The sequence below is a fragment of the Solanum stenotomum genome, chromosome 7, assembly GCF_019186545.1.
Source record: "Solanum stenotomum isolate F172 chromosome 7, ASM1918654v1, whole genome shotgun sequence".
In the NCBI taxonomy this organism is placed as follows: domain Eukaryota; kingdom Viridiplantae; phylum Streptophyta; class Magnoliopsida; order Solanales; family Solanaceae; genus Solanum; species Solanum stenotomum.
The window spans coordinates 11,073,723-11,079,994 of NC_064288.1; positions in this window are offsets into that span (position 1 = coordinate 11,073,723).

Here is a 6,272-nt window from a genome sequence, read left to right on the forward strand (position 1 = left end):
CATATTTTTCGCTCAAGGCTAACAATGTATCTTCTTTCAAGAATAACAATGTATCACGTGTAACACCCCAGAAAAACTTTCGAACTAAGACTCGAACCATTCTTCGTAGTGAGTAAGATTTTGCCAAGGAATTAAAAATTTCTTAAGTGTTAAGATCACTATATGTAGCACCTTAAGTTTCAAGAAGAACTAAATAGAGTTCATTCAAGTCATTCTTAAGTTCCTTAAAGTTTTGGGTCAACTTAAAACGACCATAACTCTCAGTAGAAGATGAGTTAGGTGGGATCCAAGGTACCCAATGAAAGGTCTTTGAATTATCTTTCCAACGCTGCCGAGTTTATTAAGTTTTGAGTTCGGATGAGTGAGATATGCCCTTTTGAAGTCAGGTTGTCCAGTTAAGGAAAGTTACCCTAAAATAGTAAAGGGTATTTTGGTCTATTCCTTACCCAGTCAGATTTAATTCATTTTTAGTAATGTTTTAGGGGTCCAATCCTATTAGGTTCAGTTTTATAGTCCTAATATACGCCTAGGGTTTTAGTTGAGAGTTCAAGAAGAGAAATGAAGAGAAAAAAAGAGAAAAGAGGAAAGGATCAAGGCGTTCGTCGAAGTTCTTGAGTTCTCTTATTGATTTTCGCCATAGGTTTAATCCCCAAAAGGTATGTAAGTTTCCATAGTGGTGGGTTTGTTCATCCACACACCAATCATGTTATTTTCAATGCAATTTCATTCTTAAAGTAGAAAGATTAGAGTTCTTGATAGGTGTCTTGAAGTTCATTCTAAATCTTGTTTTGTTGGGGTTTTGATGATTTCTTGATATTAAAGTAATTGTTTTGAGGATTGTACTGAGTATATTAGAGTGTACTTATTTTAAGTAATCGAATCCAAGTGACTGGGGAAGAAACCGTTCGATTCTAGGCGAATTAGGGTGAGAAAACGAGCAAAGAATTTCATCGGGTCTTCTGGGTTGAGGCTTGTTGCGTTGCGCCAGCCAGAGCACCCCAAAGTATTCTATGAAGTTTAGGGGCTGACGCCCTGCGCCACTCATAGCCCCAGGGTCACCTGCCCCATCCAGTTTGCAATCGGTTGTGCCATTTGAGTTATTTCGAAGGGTACCTACACTCCTTTTCGATTCTGAATACTTTAAGCTACTTCTAAGCACCTAGAAATCATTCATAACATGATCATAACCTTGAATTAGATTTAAGAGTTAAGTTTTTGAGAATTCATTCAAACATTCTAAGAAAGTCCCATGAGTCCTTTTGCAGAGTCCTATGCAACTTCTATTAACTTGTTTAAAGACTCAAGCAAGTGAGCATGAGAGTGAGGAGAATGTATTCATGATTCTACTTTGTCATCATGAGATCTTTAATATCATGAACCATAACTCTTGAATTCATAATTCACATTCAAAAAAGAGTTAAAAGTAGAGTTCAAGGAAGCCTTTGAGTTCAATTATGAATCCTTTGAGATCCATCATCGATTTGAGTTAAGTTTTGAGTAAGTAAGTATGAGAATGAGAAGAGTCATTTACATGAGTTCCTTATTGATATTTTAACCCTTGAGTTGAGTCGTTCAAGCCCATAACTTCCGCATGAACTCCATCAGTTGAGTACCTTTGAGAGGAGAAGTATCTTCAAGTTCTAAGTCTTAAATATTGAGTTCATAATCCCCTTTGAGATTATATTTCTAATCATGGACTATTACAAGTTACCCATGAAGTCCTTGAGTTGAATTCTTCATGCCCATAATTCCGTATGAACCATATAAGTCGAACAATCTTGACATGAGAAGTATATTTGAGTCATTAAGTTGAGTAGTTCATGCTCATAATTCCACATGAACCCTCTATGTTGAGCATTCTTGAAATGAGCAGTATCATTGAAGTTCTTGAGTTCCAAGTATTGAGTTCTACCTATGGTTATTGAAAACCTTGCATTGAGTCGTTCATGACCATAATTCGGCATGAACCATATTTTAAGAAGTGTTTTGCAAATGTTTCAACTTTGTTTTAAGACTTAAGCTTTGAGTTGAGTAAAGAGTAGGAGTAAAGTTCATTTCTTCAAAGATTATACGGGAACTAAGTATTCCCAAGAGTTAAAATATTTTCACATTTGAACAAGAAAGGAAACACCGATTTTCAAGAGAGCTTTTAAGCTAAGTTTTGAGTAATTATATTAAACCAAAGAAAGAGTTTTGTTTTAAAAACATATGAGCTAAGTATATTTTTGGGAGTAGCATTGAGCATCGATATGAGGATGTGAGTTCATAATAATTCAAGTCTCTATAAACCATGTAGCCATCATGGGTAGAAATGACATACTTTTTAGATGATTCCTTAGTGCTTTTTAGCATAGACTAGTGGATCCACTTAGTTAAGGTGTTCTATATGACGGCAAAGTATAAGACAGTTCTGGCAACGTGGGCAAGATGTTGTATCATCACTTAGGCTCATAGTGGTGGTTGTCAGTTAGAGAAACTCCCACAGAGTTATATTGTAATTTTATATACACATTGAGTATTATTGTATTTTTCAATACATTGAGTTACTAGCTACAGTTTTATAACTTTCTATATATATATATATTGCATCTTTTACTACTGCTTTATCCTTGAGTATCATAAGTTGAGTCTTTTGAGTTGAGTATCTTGAGTTGAGTACCATTGAGTTGAGTATCTTGAGTGAGTTGTATTTCATTTAGTCGAGTACCGTATTGTTGAGTTGAGAACCTTATTATTGCGTTGAGTATCTTATCCTTGAGTACTACTGAGTTGAGTAAGTTTGAGTAGTTTTCAGTATCATTGGGTATTCTTTGAGTTGAGTAAGTTTGAGAAGCGGTAAGTATGTTTCCCTTTTTATCAAGTTTCAAGCTTATGTTTTGCTTTAGAATTCCCCTTACATGCTCGTACATTCCATGTACTGAGCCATTTGGTCTGCATCATTTCATAATACAGATTCAGGTATTCGGGATCATAAACAGGAGCTTCATTGATACCACATGGAGTTCGAGTTAGCTATGGTAGGCCTCCTTGCTTTCGAAAGATTTCATTTACTTTTCAGTTATATCAGTTGTTAGGATGTCGTGGGTCGTGGGTCTTGTCCCTACTTTCATCTTTATCAGATAGAGGTTTCATAGATAAATAGTAGAGTTTGAGAAGTTTGCTTCATTTATCTTATTAAATATATTAAAGACTTGAGTTGCCTATTGTTGGCTAGTTGAATACTCTATTTTTATTCAGAGTTATTCATTTGAGTTAAAGATTTGTAAGTTTCATAAATTGTATTCAGTTTTTAAGCTTTGTATGCTTAAGTTAGTCTTTCGCTTGTAGTCAGCCAGAATGAGGGTTCGCTTAGAACCAGCAATGGTTCTCAAATGCCGGTCATTTCCAGGGTGTAGGCTCGGGTCGTGACAAACTTGGTAGCAGAGTTCAAGTGTCCTAGGGTGTCTTTGAAGCCGTGTCAAGTAGAATCTTATTGATGGTTGTGAGGGCCCCACTTCTATAAATGAGGGACTATATACATTTAAGAAAAGTTTTCCTTCTTTCATACTCTTAATCGTGCAATAGAGCTAAGTCATAGAGATTTATTCATACTCGTGTGTTTCTCAGATTCATTTGACTACCCCATATACTAGAGGTGGTTGAAAAGCAAAGTTAGTCCTTTATGGATGAGTTATTCTTAGCAAGAGTCTTGAGGAAGTCATGAGACCCCAGAGGGGCTTGAGAGAAGCCCATGAGTGAGTGAGTGTTCAGTTTCAGAGTAATGCCTTCATATGAATCGTGCATTGGAGCTAAAAAATGAGTTGTACTTTTTTCCCTAAGCCTTTTTTCAGCTGAAGATCCTTATGAGGTGGTATGTTTAGAGCTTGGGTAGTATTTTCACCAGAAAAAGTAGCATGAGTTACGAGATCATGAGCACTAGCAGTGACATAGCCTAGAGTTAGAGGAAAGTATGCAGAGGTTTAGTAATCCAAGTAAGGGAGATACTGATGAGGCAGACTATGTTATTATAATCATCCACCTAGTAAGTTATTGATAAGGATTTTTCCTTTATGGGTAGACTAAGAAGTGATGAGTTGTAAAGATTCCATCATAGGAGGTAGAGTGTGTTTTAGCTAGAAAAGAGTTTGCGATGAAGTGCCATTGTGTATGTAATGACCAAGTGTAAGTGTTGAATAGAAGAACAAAAGTATTCATAAAGTGATAGATCTAAGCTAGGCTTATGATTTGTTTGAAAGGGTCATGATGTTCATAAGGTTATAGAACTGATCAAGTAATAAGGTATAGTATAGTAGGCGAGCAATCACATTGATATTCAGATTTAGTAATGAACATTAGGCTTGAATTTGAGGTGAGTGTCATGATCAAAAGAATGACAACATGAGGGTGATGATGTTAGTCTTGAGATTTGACCTAGAAGACTTGACATAGAGTAGGTAAGGAATTGAGGTGATTAGCTGCAATAAATATGAGTGGTACAAGTGAGAAACCCTACCTTTAGATAAGGGCAATGAAGTGTGGCTAAGTCACAAGAGTAACAAGAGCGTTAAAAGGTGTACTGAGATGGTATGTAATCAGAAGAGCTTAAGAGAAACACCTTAGAAAGAGGTCTTAGTACCTACTTATGGAAATTTCGGTAGTTATGAGATACGTTTCTCCCGAGTGTTAGAGTAAAAGAGGATGTACACTAGGTAGATATAATGGAATAGGTCCATAGCTTTCAAATGTCATCTTTAGACCTAAGGGGGAGATGACAAAATAAGAAATTAAGTCAAGTGTTTGAGAGTAAGATAGTAATGAGTTCCAAAGAGTATGGGAGATATCCTTTCAGAGGTCTTTTTAGTAATTGAGTGATGTTAGAAAGAGGAGGTTGATGTTTTTATGATGATAGTGATGGTGTGATAATTCTATCTAAGGTTATAAATGAGAAGGAAGAGAAAGATGAGGTTTTACTATGAGGAATAGTTAAATGAAAGCCCTTAGTTGGTTAGTAGGAGTTCATGGAGTTGTTAGAGTACTAATGTTGAATGTGGTGTTGTTAAACATTAGGTAGTTCTTGATATGAGCCCAATGTGGTGGTAAAGAGTAATCGTTTCGGATATGATTCCCTATAGAGAGGTATAGAACTCGAACCTAAGGATTTGGGTTAAGCTTGAATATAGCGAAATTGTACCATTAGACTCAGACCTTAGTAAGAGTAACCCCATTCCATACCTAGTCCAGTCGTCATTCGAGGACGAAAGATCCCAAGGGGGAGATATTGTAACATCCCAGAAATTTTTTTGAACTAAGACGTGAACCATTCTTCATAGTAAGTGAGATTTTACCAAGGAATTAAAAATTTCTCAAATGTTAAGGTCACTAGCTGTAGCACCCAAGAAGAACTAAAAAGAGTTCATTCAAGTCATTCCTAAGTTCCTTTAAGTTTAGGTCAACTTCAAACAACCATAACTCTCAGTAGAATATGAGTTAATTGGGCTAGAAGGTACCCAATGAAAGGTCTTTGAATTATCTTTCCAACGCCGCCGAGTTTGCTAACTTTCGAGTTTGGATGAGTGAGATATGCCATTTTGAAGTCAGGCCGTCCAGTTAAGAAAAGTTACCCAAAAATAGTAAGGGGTATTTTGGTCTTTTTCCTTACCCAGACAGATTTAATTCGTTTTTAGTAATGTTTTAAGGGTCTAATCCTATTAGGTTCAGTTTTATAATCCTAATATATGCCTAGAGTTTTAGTTGAGAGTTCCAGAAGAGAAAAGAAGAGAAAAGAGGAAAAGATCAAGGTGTTCGTTGAAGTTCTTGAGTTCTTGTGCCGATTTTTGCCATGAGTTTATTCCCTAAGAGGTACGTAAGTTTTTATAGTGTTGGGTTTGTTCACCCACACGCTAATCATGTTATTTTCAGCGCAATTTCATTCTTAAAGTTGAAAGATTAGAGTTCTTGATGAGTTCTTGATAGGTGTTCTTGAAGTTCATTCTAAATCTTGTTTTGTTGGGGTTTTGATGATTTCTTGAGATTAAAGTAAGGATTTTGAGGGTTGTATTGAGTATATTAGAGTGTACTTATATTAAGTAATTGAATCCAAGTGATTGGGAAAGAAACTGTTCGATTCTAGGCGAATTAGGGTGAGAAAACGAGCAAAGAATTTTGTCGGGTCTTCTGGGTTGAGGCCTGGCGCATCGCGCCAGCCAAAGTGCCCCAAAGTATGCTCTGAATTTTAGGGGCTGGCGCCCCGCGCCACTCATAACCCCAGGGGTGCCTGCCCCATCCAGTTTTCA